General features: G+C 35.6%; 1 long non-coding RNA gene across 1 annotated transcript in view; it reads right to left on the bottom strand.

The window, feature by feature from the left end:
• The window catches only part of LOC104672378, a 119108-nt gene that overhangs the window by 41316 nt on the left and 62717 nt on the right, over positions 1 to 15075 (bottom strand). The window contains exon 2 of the long non-coding RNA XR_749387.2: positions 9839 to 9887. This is a non-coding gene — a long non-coding RNA (uncharacterized LOC104672378). The remainder of the gene's footprint in view (positions 1 to 9838; positions 9888 to 15075) is intronic.

Raw genomic sequence — 15075 nt, 5'->3', positions numbered from 1 at the left:
CATAAATTAGAAAAGAACTATTATCAAATTAAGTAATTAGGTTTTTATCTCTGGTTTTGTTAAAAGTTCACTGATGTGCTTGCATAATGTGGCAATGATGATGAACTACATTAAAACCCAAGTGATAATGAATCCTAAAAGACTTCTAGACAGTGAAATTGATTCATCTTTGTGACATTCAACTTCATTTTCTTTGACTAATATTGACCCCAAAGACACCTCACTAATGCTTATAGATCTAATCAAAAGTCGAACAATAGCTTAACTAATATTGGCCTAAAGCATATTTTCTAAGATGTAATAACTGCCTAAAACTTATTTAATTCTCAAAGAAAAAAATACCTTCTCAGAGTGCATTTCTTTCTGTGGTTATTTAACCTTACTGTAACTTTGTTTTACAGCATAGAAAATAAAATCATTCTTATTTCTCAATTATGATCATTCATATGAAGGTGGCATAAACATAATAAGAGTTGAGCAATATGTTATTAAGGTCAAATATTTAATTTATTTTTGCTCCAATTTATTTTTATATCATTGGCATTCTTTCTGATGAGCTAATGCAGGAAAACATTGCCGTATCCGGGTTAGATCACTGAAAACTTCACACTTTGAGAAGGCTGTACTTCAAACAAGTTGAGTGGTATAAAAGTACAAAAACCAAAAAAATCTGGTAGGAAGGAGTGATATCCAAAGTGCTGAGAAAATTTTAATCATGTTTTCATGTTTAAACTCATATTGAACAGTACTGATTTAAAAATTTCAAGCCAAAATATAAAGTGGATTTAAGAAAAATAAGATTTGCAGAAATACAACAAACAGCAAGATTTGGGTACTCGTCCTTTTATTTAAAAAATATTTTTTCCTAGACGTTGCATTTTTGTCTTTAAAAATACAAGGCATCTATTAAAGAAATTATCCCCCATTAACATTAGAAGACAATAAGATTATGGTTGAGACTTTTGTCACATCGGTCCTGCATTTGTAATTTTAGGTAGTTTACTGGCTTACCAGGTCTCAAGCGCTGTTCACTTCTGCCATAAACATACTGCTGAATTAATCCACTTACATCAATGAACTAACTTCCATCTATATCATTATAATGATTACAGTCTAAGTTTCTCTAAGAGAGAAACCAGATTTGTCTATTCAGAACAATCTACATAGCAACCTCTCAATATGTTCATAATTGAACTCATCATCTATCCCCCAAATCTGTTCTTTGTAGTAAGTTATTGGCACCTTCATCTACCCAGTTTTTCTTGCAAACCTTTGGGAGTTGTAAGATTTCCAGCTGTGCTGACCTCCCACACATGAATGGTAAAGTACTGTCAATTTGATATTTAAAATATATTTCTTGGTTAACCTACTCAACTCTATCTTCTCAGTCTTGTCTTCTTTGACCGTGCTCTTCTTCCTTTATCTTTCTTGCTTGATCAACTTACACAGCTATCACAATTGCACACACTTCCAGATATCAATCTAAAATGTAAATTTGATCAATTCATGCTCATTCTTAAATGTATTCTTTTGTTCCTTGCTGTCTTTAAATTTTAGTTCAAAGTTGTTATTGCATGTAAAGCTCTTGTGATCTGGAACATTCCTCCTTTTTTTGTCCCTCCTCCTCCTCCCTTCTACATTTCAAACACATCGTATTGTTATTTCTCAAGTGTCATTATTATTTGTTATGATGCCTGGAACTCTCTTATCCATTTTGACCAAATGCCTGACTTTTGGAATTGATTCCCTCACATTCCCTCCTCTGGGAGGCGACACCTGAAGCTTTCACTCCAGGTTATGGATAATGCACTTCCCTCTAGGACAGATAATATAACTTACACCTACTGAGTCTTCAAAGCCTACTGAAGAGGCTAATATGTAGTCGTTGCTCAATGCTTTTTGATTTAATTCATAAACTAATAGACGCTTTAGTAGATCAAAATAAATGATGGAGACTACCTACATGTTTTATGAAATACGAATGTTAAATATTTTCTATTTTTAATGTGCTCAATTTAGGTTTACATATGTTGGATTCTATACATTTTAGATATTTAATTGATGTTGACCACTAAAACTTGACATCTATTTTACTGACTCCTTAGGGAAAAGGAGTGTCATTACACAAACTTTGTCTACTTCTTTCATAGAAAAAAGGTCCAAAAAGGTATTTTGAGATGGTCATAATTTATTCACACACTACCTTACTATTCTGGCTTTTTCATTAACTGAGTTGAAATAAAAATACTAAGTAGGTATTATGGATGAAGTATCTAATAATGTCTGTGCTGAAAAGTCTCCATTTAGTTGAAGTCTTTAGGTTTTGGGTGCTAAATAGAAAAGCTGAGGTTGTGTTTGGGGGATAGAGAGGTGAGTCTTCTCTTCCTATGGATTCTAATTCATTTGGAGTTTCACTCAAAAGTGCTTGATTGACTGGAGGCTTAATCTTCACACTACTGACCTGAATATATGGAGAACTCAAGAGTGTGTTTGGTCTCTTTGGATGTCTTAAATCAGGAGGTGCTCAAACATCACTACAGATAAGATTGACTCACTAACGTTTGTTGTGGAAAAGGAATATGAGGTAACTCAACTATCACATCATGATTGTGAAATGAATACTAGTTAACTCTTTTCCCTTTGCTCCATATACTACTCTCCAATATAGAGGCTTTATAAAATACTAGTTCTCTGAATTATAACATATATTTTAAAGCTTTTATGGAACCACCAAAAAAGGAAATACATTTTCCTTTCTAACAATGGTATTAATAGAACATGCACATGTTCTCAAAGCAAGTCAAAGCTGAAGACTAAGGCAATTATAAGCATACATCAGGCACAAAGATCGTTTCTGCCTCGATAATCCAGGTAATTGAAACTGAAACAGGTTCAGGCATCTAATTGGCACAATTTTCCTCTTTGCTTTGGTAGTAGAGACTCAAGATGTTTTTACACGTCTGGAACCAGTTTTAAGCTATGTTATTCTTCTCTGTCCATAATACATTTTGAAATATGGGACAAGTTACTGGAGTTTCACATGATATGTTCAGGCAATAAATTAATTTCACAGCAATAAATGAGAAAGTAAAGCCTTCATATAATTCTGCACAGGCAGAACTGGCATACAGAGCTCTTGAGATATACTCATAAGCTCTGGATTACATGTGCATACATACAAAAATATGTACATACATTTCTCCAAATTGACCTTCTCTTTTAGTCCTTTTTTTTTTTTTTTTTTTTGATGGAGTCTCGCTCTGTCACCCAGGCTGGAGTGCAAGTGCAATGGCATGATCTTGGCTTACTGCAACCTCAGCCTCCGGGGTTCAATCGATTCTCCTGCCTCAGCCTCCTGAGTAGCTAGGACTACAGGCATGCGCCACCATGCCCAGCTAATTTTTGTATTTTTAGTAGAGACAGGGTTTCACCATGTTGGTAAGGCTGGTCACAAACTCCTGACCTCGTGACCCGCCCACCTTGGCCTTCCGAAGTGCTGGCTTTACAGGTGTGAACCACTGTGCCCGGACCCTTCTCTCTTCTTCTACAGGCACCTCAAATTTAATGTCCAAAACTGTACAGCTAAAAAGCTAGTCAAGATCATGATTACCCAGTTCTATGAACGTATCATGCACATTCCCAAACACACACACATGCACATGCAAACATACATATGCACACCCATGTGCAGCCACATGTATGATATATGTGCACATACACAAGAGTACATATGCACAGATAGCAGTGCATAAAAGAAAGTTCACACATACAAACATGCATACAAGTACATACATGCACACATATATGCACACACATATACTCTTACATTTTATTGTGCATAAATTATCAAGTTCTATACTTCATATACTAGGTGGATTCCATCCATTATTTAGGGTCTACATCAAATCCCACCATGGCCTAGATCACATTTATACCACTCTGCTTTAATCCACCTAAAGTAATGAAGAATGGCCACCAGCTGTGGCAAATGATTACATTTTAAAATTTCCACTCAATTATGGATCAATACAACGGAAAAATACAATGCAAAGTAATAATTAGCTTAGTGTAATAAAAATACAGATAAAATGTGAGATGGTGTTGGAATTATTAGATAGCAAAAATAAAATTATTTTGTCAAAATGCTCAAAGGTTTCTAAATTCTCATTTCCAATTTCTCTTCTTATGGCATCATGAATCGGAAACAGCTGGTGACCTGGAAGCAGACCACACACCACACTTTGAGAAGCCCTGCTCTTAAGAAACTAGTATTCACCAACACAGTGGCTAGCACCTGCCTGCTCACTACACATATTAAAGAACAGATCCCAATGCTGCTAGGAGAAGACACCAGAGTCTGTGTTTTTGAGTGTTTCTTTTCCAACTTTAGACATGTGTGTTTCCTATTTTTGACATTTTTTATTTAGAAAGTTTTGAAATACTTAGTATTAGCATTAGCTTGGTGATTCAGAGTCAGAGGTGCACAATAGATATTTTCAATCATAATCCATTCCTCAATTAGTTATGAAACACAATCTCTATGCCAGACACTGTCCCAGATGCTAGGATCCAAATTGGTGTAAAACCTGATCCCTGAATTACACAAACCCAAATTAAATTCATTCTGTGAAATAGCTGGCATGTAATCTTCAAAAGCGTCAGGGTCAAAAAAGTCAAGAAAAGTCTATGGTACTTTCCTACACTGACAGACACTAATAAAACATGACTACTAAACAGCGCACATCACTTAGAAACGAGTTCTCACACCTTAAAGGACAGTAATCGGAATTCACTTGGACAGCCCATAAAACCTGAATGGAATCTGAGGATTAGATGGTAATCAATGTTATTTCTAGGCAGGTTGGACTGCCATAACACAATGTGATAGCTTATGTGGCTTAAGCAACAATATATATATTTTTTTCTCAGTTTTGGAGGTTGGACAGTCCAAGATCAAGATACTGGCCAGAGATAACCCAGTGAGGGTTCTCCTGGTCTGCTAACAATGGCTTTCTTGCTGCACCCTCACACGGGAAACAAGAGAAAGGAAACAAGCCCTCTTGTATCTCTTTTCACAAGGGCAATAATCTTTCCTTCCTTCCTTCCTTCCTTCCTTCCTTCCTTCCTTCCTTCCTTCCTTCCTTCCTTCCTTCCTTCCCTCCCTCCCTCCCTTCCTTCTTTCTTTCCTTCCTTCTCTGTCTCCCTCCCTCCCCCCTTCTTTCCTTCCTTCTTTCCTTCCTCCCTTCCTTCCTTCTTTCCTTCTGTTCCTTGCTTCCTTCCTTTCTTTCTTCCTTTCCTTCCTTTCTTCCTTTCTTGCTTTGAGCCAACATTTAAAACCATGATATTTTATAAAAAATTCCAATACTCAACTTCTTAAATCTTCAGAAGTGGTAGCCACTGGAACACATAATTTATCAGAACAGTTGACTAGAGTATTCATTCTAGTATTCTAGAAGTAGCCCTTATAGCACAGATGTTAACCATATGATCACCCGTTCCTCAGTACCCACCATTTTCCATTATCTGATATTTGTTGTTATACTCATTTTTTTGCATGCCATAGGGGCTAGAGGTACTTGCATTTGTATCCCTAGCAAAATAGACAACAATGAGGAGATTAGAGCTTTTTTTTTTTTTTTTTTTTTTTTTAAGGCGTTGCTAAGATATGCATTTGAAACACTAAGTTTCAGGCTTTGGGTTTTAAAAGTTCAGCAAGAGGCTAAAAAAATAAATAAATTAGAAAAGACTGACCAAGACACTTGCCTTCTTCCCAATGACTTATTGACTTGCTCAGTAAAAGGCATGTGAAGTCAGAGTTGGAGCTAGTGACTTTTGTAAGTGAGATAAGAAAAATAACTCACTCGGTATTACATTCTGTTTCAAAGGGATATTTCACTCCCACTATTATCTAATTTTTCTTTAAATGAAACTGCAATTGTTACATCTGTTCACTGTGTTTTTTTAAAATTTATTTTACTAGTGAATTCACACTAAGGTGGAAACAGGTTCTTTCAAGCATGATTCAAACGGTTAGACAATGTCAGAGATTTAAATGGCAGGAGTAGCAATTTGCAATACACAAAGTACTGAAAACAGTACTCACTTTTAATCTGATAGAATCCACATAAATAATTTCTTCTTTTACTTATTGCTGCTATTTTGTACATAAACATCTACATTTTTAATCCACAGAGGCAATTTTATTACACTATTAACAATAGCAATAATGTATTCCATGTGCACAATGCTTTGAAGCTGACACAATGTTTTCATATTGATATGCAGTAACACACATTCAAGTTCAGCACCATACAGATAACTTTTTCATAAATTTATAAACATTTTTCTGAAACGCTTGACTTGTAGGTATGGCTTTTGAACATAAATACCACAAAGAATCATTAAAATTCAATTTAAAATAATTTCCATTGTATATCAAACCCATGTGTTTATATTACTTGTGTCTCATCCATCAGGAGAGCTGATTATAATTTAATTCAGACATAATAGCAAGGCATACAGTGGCATCTTATAAAATCTGTGTAAGATCGAAGAGTTCTACTTGATTACTTTTCTTTTTTTGAAACGGAGTCTTGCTCTGATGCCCGGGCTGGAGTGCAGTGGTGTGACCTCAGCCTACTGCAACCTCCACCTCCCGGGTTCAAGTGATTCTCCTGCCTCAGCCTCCCAAGTAGCTGGTATTACAGGTGTGAGCTGCCAATCCTGACTAATTTTTTGTATTTGCAGTAGAGACAGGGTTTCACCATGTTGGCTAGGCTGGTCTCAAACTCCTGACCTTAGGTGATCCACCCATCTTGGATTCCCAAAGTACGAGGATTACAGGTGTAAGCCAGTGTGCCTAGCCAATTCCTTTCTTTTCTTACACTTTGTTCCAATTTAATTGAATGAATAATTTTTCTGCATCTATTAGGTTCAAAGATGAATAACATACAGTCATTACCCTCTGGGGGTTAACAGCCTAGGGAGAATAAAAAAAAGATTCATACAAAATGAATTTGTTCATGGGACATAATATGAAAAGGTCTATTTTTCCCTGAATTTTTATAGAGATGTAAGACAATTGGTGAGAGTGAGAATGAAGGGAAAAGTCTCTGAGTGCCTATGGAAGGAGGTGCCACTTGAAATAAACTCTGAAGAAATTGGTAGCTGTTCCATTTTACACACCTACAACATACTTGCATGAACATCTACATTATTAGCTTTTCTTTACCCTGCCCACTAATACACACTTATGCAATACTATTTTCAATGACCCTTTACTGTAACACTTTTTCTTTACTCCTTAATTTCTTGATTTAATATACAAATGGGAATTATTCTTTTGTATGCCAGCCAAACATGTAATTAAGAGAGGCCTCTTTTTATCCTATTTTAAAGTTCTATTTTTTAAACAAAAGCTTAGAGGACCTATTAAATAAATCATGATACATCCAAAATATTGACTAATGTGCAAACATTACAAAGGATGAAATAGAGAACATATATAGTCTTAGAAGAATGCCCATAATTAAAATGGTAAAAACCAAAAAAAAAAATTCCACAGGGTCATGCATATGATATGGAAACATTATATGCTCATATTGATATTGATGTTTCTGTATATAAAGAAAGAACCTGAAAGAATAACACGAAAACTTTTGTAGTAGCTAACTTTGAGGGATATACCATTTTATGTTTAGTATAATTCCTTATTTTTTATCTTAAATAATTAAAACAACAAAGATACTCATATTGAAAGAAGCACAAAGGATACACCATTTATTTTACCCACTCTGAGAATTAAAATAAACAATTGCCACTTTTTTCAATAATTAATTTTCAGAAAATGTCAAAAATCAAAAATTTTATGCAGATATAAGTTCAAATCCTTGAACAAATTCCCAGAAGTAACAATAAAAATTATGTTTACATTAAGGCAAAATTATAATTTTATTATCATTAAAGCCAGAAAGTAGCTTTCATCAACAAGCAGCAAAACTATTTTCTTTCAATATACCAAAAACATCAGCAATAATCACCTAAAGATAAGCAACAACAGGCCTGGCATGGTGGCTTACGCCTGTAATCCCAGCACTTTGGGAGGCTGAGGTAGGCGAATCAAGAGGTAAGGAGTTTAAGATCAGCTTGGCCAACATGGTGAAACCCCGTCTCTACTAAAAATACAACAATTAGCTGGACATGGTGGCAGGCACCTGTAATCCCAGTTACTAGTGAGGCTGAGGCAGAAGAATTGCTCAAACCTGGGAGACAGAGGTACCAGTGAGCTGAGATTGCGTCACTGCACTCCAGCCTGGGTGACAGAGCAAGACTCTGTCTCAAATAAATAAATAAATAAATAAATAAATAAATAAGCAAAAACAAATGTAACACATTTATGCAATGTGCTTTATGATCTTTCAACACATCTATAAATGGAAATAAAATATTTGAAAGTACAGCAGACAATATATAAAGATAAAATAGAATCATAAAACCATAGCCATTCATCAGAAAATGATACAATGCTGCATCACAAAGGCATTCATAGATTGGAACTATAATGTAACAGCTCGAAAAGTAAAAAGTTTATTTACTTTCTGCAATTGCACTGTATCTCAGTTGTCCTCACCTGGAGCTACACAAGGCATTCTAGCCATCAGTGATCTTTGACTCAACCAAATCAAGAAAAACAGCATGTTCTTCCCATATGGGATTTGAGGAGTCACACATTCATTTTACAGTCCTTGATTTGTTTAATTCTTATTTCAGTTCAACAAGTAGACAATAATGATGCTATTGCATGTACTTTACAGATAAGAAAACTTAATATCTTAGAAGCACCATGAGTTTGCTAGCCACAAATCTCACGAGCAGTGAGGAAATTGTTATCTACAAACATGTAAAGCCTAAGAAATAATCAAGCAGAGTCTTAAATAAATACAACCTGCCTATTCATTATTACAGAGACTTTCTGACTCCTGGTTGGTTTTTATGTTACCATTGTTGGGTTGTTGTTTTTTTTTTTTTTTTTTTTTTTGGTCTTATATCTCTAATCTGTACTGTTCAGCTCTTTTAGGCACTACAAATTTGTCTTGAATTAGGAAAGAGGCGCTAGAATGTGGGCGTGGGTGTTGACCTACATCTGAAAAATTTGCATATGATTCACCACAATTAAACAATCTGGTTTGAAATAGCTATAATTAAGTTATTATCAGAGAAGTATTTACTAGTCTAGAAATTCTAAATTTATCTTCACATATACCCTAACTGAGAAAAGGGCCACATTTTCTGCACTCTATTAAGTAAAGCAAATGCTGAACTAAATGCCTCCATGTTAACATTTATATTATTAAGTCACTGACAGCTAATTATATGAATGATTACTTTAGTTGTTTCTTTAAAAATTATAGGTTTGAAATAGCAAGAAAAATATGAAATGATGCTAGACAAGAAGAGTTTCAGTTTCTAACTTCTAACTCTATACACACACACACACACACACACACACACACACAGAGAGAGAGAGAGAATTGCCTTCCTGATGTATGGAAATTATATATAGTAACGTCAAGGCACGATGAAATTATGGAGAAGATAATATCAAAATTTAGGAGAAAGAGTAAATTCTGTCTAGAGTAAGATATAAACTGTAATAGTATGAAAGGAAAATTCAAACTGACAAACACTACATGTTTCTAATTGAGCAGTACATAGAAATAACACTTTTCACTTAGAATAAGCAACATCAATTCTATGTATATCTAACAAGGGGAATAAATTATTGAAACACAGATGAAAGAAGTATATTTTCGAACCAAAAAAAAATTATTTTTCCTACCTTTGTAGCTCAGTAGTAAAACACTGTCTGATGAATTTTTATGGATATCCTGGAAAAGAAACAGAAAATAGATGAAATAGAGAATTGTAAAAAGTAGCTAATTGCTTTAATATTATTATCCACATTGAGTGTTAGTGGTCTATTTGCTGGGTAACCATACACTGTGGCAAGGTATTCTCTGTTCCTTCTCATACATACATGAGACTGGCAACACAGAGAGTGACAAAGGGCACATGAGCATCAGAACAAAAGCATGAGCATGTTTGTGCTCTGTAGAGCATGGACATAATGATCAAAACTCTTGGTGGGGCATGGTGGCTCATGCTTGTAATCCCAGCATGTTAGGAGGCTAAGGCAGATTGATTGCTTGAGCTCAGGAGCTCAAGGCCAGCCTGGGCAACATGGTGAAACCCTATCTCTATCAAAAATACAAAAATTAGCCAGGCATGGTGGTGGCACCACAGCTATTCAGGAGACTGAGGTGGGAGAATCACTTGAGCCCAGGAGGCAGAGGTGGTGGTGAGTTGAGATCATGCCACTGCACTCCAGCATGGGTGACAGAGCAAGACTCCATCTCAAAAGAAAAAAAGAAAAAAAAAAAAACACTCATTGTTATTCAAAACGGTTAGTCAATTTAGTAAATTTTAAATTAACAGTTGGTAAAGGTAAAAAGAAAAAAGAAAAATCACTCCATATTACTAAAATGAAACAAAATACCAGCTAAAAAAATAACAAAATGACAAAACTAAGACTTTTAGATTTAATAACATCTTCTTAAATTATTAAAAAATAGGTGCTGAGATTGAAATTCATTATGTGGACATGATCATAAGATTTCAGCTCAAGTGGCCCAAGTTTTACGTTCTAGAAATGTAATAGACTATTATCTGGTATAGAGAATTATTATTAAAAATTATGATGCCCTTCATTAAAACAGCATTAGTCTTATAACTAGAAGTAATTTAAAGATCAACTGGTTCAATTTCCTCACTTTACATATAAGCAAAGCAAGTTCATATCACTAGTTCATGGCAGAACTAAGGGTAACATTTCCATCTCTCTTCCTCATACTCATTTCACAACATTAAGTTATTTAATCCTTCATAATTTCCAAGATTGGAAAGAAGTAGAGGAAGTCGAGTTATGTATCTGCTTGATGAAACATCGTATTTCTGCCTGAATAATCTATATCATCAAGATTTACTGTATCCACCTCATTTAAAACTCCTTTCCTTGACCATTCTTGGCTAGCTTTGCCACCTGCTGATTGTGGGGCCTTGAGTGAACATAGGCAGTAGCTAGGGAGTGGTTACAGCAGGCCTGTGCAAGACCTAGCAGTGTGCTGTCTTCACACGTGACTCAGGGCAATCACAGTGGTGGTGGCCACAGGGGTGCTTGTGTCACTCCTTTCCCAGTTTTAGGTGGCTCAGAACAGAGAGAGAGAGACTGTATGCTTGGGAGAAAGCAAGGAAAGAGAACTAAGAGTTTTTGCCTGGTAATCCAGAGAATTCTCTCGGATCTTGTCCAATACCATCAAGTTGGTACCTCTATGAGTCTGCAAGCAATACAGAGTTACTGGGCTTGGGGTGCTTCCTATAGCAGAAACACCTTAGGTCATAACACCCAAGTTCTTTCAAATATCTGGAAAGCCTCCCCCAAGAATTCTGGACAGCTACAAATAAGCTCAGACAGTAAAGACTACAATAAATACCTAACTCTTCAATGCCCATACACTGAAGAACATCTACTAGTATCAGTACCATCCAGGAAAACATGATGTCACCAAGTGAACTAAGTAAGGCACCAGGGACCAGTCCTGGAGAAACAGAGATATGTGACCTTTCAGACAGAGAATTCAAAATAGCTGTGTTGAGTAAACTCAGAGAAATTCAAGATAACACAGAGAAGAAATTCAAAATTATATCAGAAAAATTTAACAAAGAGATCAAAATAACTAAAAAGAAGCATAAATTCTTGAGCTGAAAAATGCAATTGGCATAATGAAGAATGCATGAGTTCATTAATAGCAGAGTAGATCAAGAAGAAGAACAAATTAGTGAGTTTGAGGACAGGCTATTTAAAAATACAGTCAGAGGAGACAAAAGATAAAAGACTAGAAAACAATAAAGCACACATACAGAATCTGGAAAATACCCTCACAAGGGCAAGGCTTAAGACCAATATCTACGAGGGTTTCTGAGTAGAAACCCTATAAGCTAGAAGGGATTGGAGCCCCATCTTCAGCCTCCGTAAACAAAACAATAATCAGCCAAGAATTCTGTATCTAGTTAAACTAAGCCTCATAAAGGAAGGAATAAATACAGTCTTTTTCAGACAAACAATTGCTGAGAGAATTTGCCACTACCAAGCCAGCCAGCACTACGAGAACTGCTAAAAGAAGCTCTAAATCTTGAAACAAATCCTTAAAATTACACCAAAATATAACCTCCATAAAACATAAATCTCACAGGACCTATAAAACAAAAACAGTTAAAAAAACAAACAAAGTATTCAGGCAAGAAATAGCATGATGAAAAGAAAAGTACCTCACATCTCAAAATGAACATTGAATGTGAATGACATAAATGCTCCAGTTAAAAGACACAAAATCACAGAATGGATAAGAATTCACCAACTAAGTAGGTGCTGTCTTCAAGAGACTCACCTAATGCATAAGGACTCCCATAAACTTAAGGTAAAGGGGTGGAAAAAGTTATTCTATGCAAGTGGACACCAAAAGCAAGCAAGAGTAGCTATTCTTATATCAGACAAAACAAACTTTAAAGCAATAGCAATTAAAAAGACAAAGAGGGGCATTATGTAATGATAAAAGGACTAGTCCAATAGGAAAATATCACAATCCTAAATATATACGTGCACCTAATACTGGGGCTCCCAAATTTATAAAACAACTACTATTAGACCTAAGAAATGAGATAGGCAGCAATACAGTAATAGTGGGAGACTTCAATATGCCACTGACAGCATTAGACAAGTCATCAAGACAGAAAGTCAACAAAGACACAGTGGATTTGAACTATACAACAAATAGACTAACCAGAAATTTACAGAACATTCTACCCAACCACTGCAGAATATACACTCTATTTATCAGTGCATGGAACATTCTCCAAGATAGACCATATAATAATTGAGACAAAACAAGTCTCAATATATTTAAGAAAATTGAAATTATGTCAGGTACTCTCTCAGACCACAGTGGAATAAAATTGGAAATCAACTCCAGAAGGAACCCTCAAAACCATGGAAATACATGGAAATTAAATAACCTGCTCCTGAATGATCACTGGGTCAACAATAAAATCAAGATGGAAATTTAAAAATTCTTTGAATTGAATAGTAGTGACACAACCGATCAAAACCTCTGAGATATAGCAAAGGTGGTGCTAAGAGGAAAGTTCATAGCCTTAAATACCTACATTAAAAAAGTCTGAAAGAGCACAAATAGACAATCTAAGGTTACACCTTGAAGAACTAGAGAAACAAGATCAAGGCCGGGTGCGGTGGCTCAAGCCTGTAATCCCAGCACTTTGGGAGGCCGAGACAGGCGGATCACGAGGTCAGGAGATCGAGACCATCCTGGCTAACACGGTGAAACCCCGTCTCTACTAAAAAAATACAAAAAATTAGCCGGGCGAGATGGCGGGCGCCTGTAGTCCCAGCTACTCGGGAGGCTGAGGCGAGAGAATGGCGTAAACCCGGGAGGCGGAGCTTGCAGTGAGCTGAGATCCGGCCACTGCACTCCAGCCTGGGCGACAGAGCGAGACTCCGTCTCAAAAAAAAAGAGAAACAAGATCAAACCAAATCCAAACCCAGCAGAAGAAAAGAAGTAACAAAAATCAGAGCAGAACTAAATAAAATTGAAGCAAAAAGTTACAAAAAAAAAAAAAAATAAATAAATGAAACAAAAAGCTGGTTATTTAAAAATATAAATAAAATTGACAGACCATTAGTGAGATCAACCAAGAAAAGAAGAGGAAAGATCCAATAAGCTCAATTGGAAATGAAACAGGAGATGTTACAACTGATACCACAGAAATACAAAAGATCATGCAAGGCTACTATGAACACCTTTAAATGCATAAACTAGAAAACTTAGAGGAGATGGATACATTCCTGGAAATATACAACCCTCCAAGATTCAACCAGGAAGAAATAGAAACTCTGAGCAGACCAATAACAAGCAGCAAGATTGAAATGGTGATTTTTTAAAAAATTGCCAACAACAACAAAAAAGTCTAGGACCTGTTGGATTCACAGCTGAATTACATCAGGCATTCAAAGAAGAATTGGTACTATCTATTGACACTATTCCAAAAGATACAGAAAGAGGAAATCCTCCCTAAATCATTCTATTAATATGAAGCCTATATCACCCTAATACCAGAACCAGGAAAGGACATAACCAAAAAAAAACTACAGACCAATATCCCTGATGAACATAGATGTTAAAATCATTAACACAATACTAGCTAACCAAATCCAACAACATTTCAAAAAGATAATCCACCATAATTAAGTGAGTTTCAAACCAGGGATGCAGGAATGATTTAACATACACAAGTCAATACATGTGATACACCACATAAACAGAATTAAAAACAAAAATCACATGATCATCTCAATAGATGCAGAAAAAGCACTTGACAAAACCCAACATCACTTTATGATTAAAACTTTCAGCAAAATTGGCATATAAGGGAACATACCTCAATGTAATAAAAGCCATGTGTAACAAATCCACAGCCAACAGAATACTGCATGGGGGAAAGTTGAAAGAATTCCTTCTGAGAATTGAAACAAGACAAAGATGCCCACTCTCACCACTCCTCTTCAACGTTGTACTGAAAGTCTTAGCTAGAGCAATCAGACAAGAGAAAGAAATAAAGGGTATCCAAACAGCAAAGAGGAAGTCAAACTGTCACTGTTTGCTGATGATATAATTGTTTACCTATAAAATCCTAGAAACTCCTCCAGAAAGCTATAACTGATGAAAGAATTCAGCAAAGTATCCAGACACAAAATTAATATACACAGATCAGTAGCTCTTCTATACACCAAAATAGACCAAGCTGAGAATCAAATCAATAACTCAACCCCTTTTACCATAGCCGCAAACAAAATAAAATAAAATAAAGTAAAATAAAATAAGATACTTAGTAGTATACCTAACCAAGGAGGTGAACGACCTCTACAAGGAAAACTACAAAACACTG

Source organism: Rhinopithecus roxellana, chromosome 13, assembly GCF_007565055.1.
Source record: "Rhinopithecus roxellana isolate Shanxi Qingling chromosome 13, ASM756505v1, whole genome shotgun sequence".
Taxonomy (NCBI): Eukaryota; Metazoa; Chordata; class Mammalia; order Primates; family Cercopithecidae; genus Rhinopithecus; species Rhinopithecus roxellana.
The sequence above is the reverse complement of the archived record's forward strand: the minus strand, read 5'-3'. Positions and strand labels throughout refer to the sequence as shown.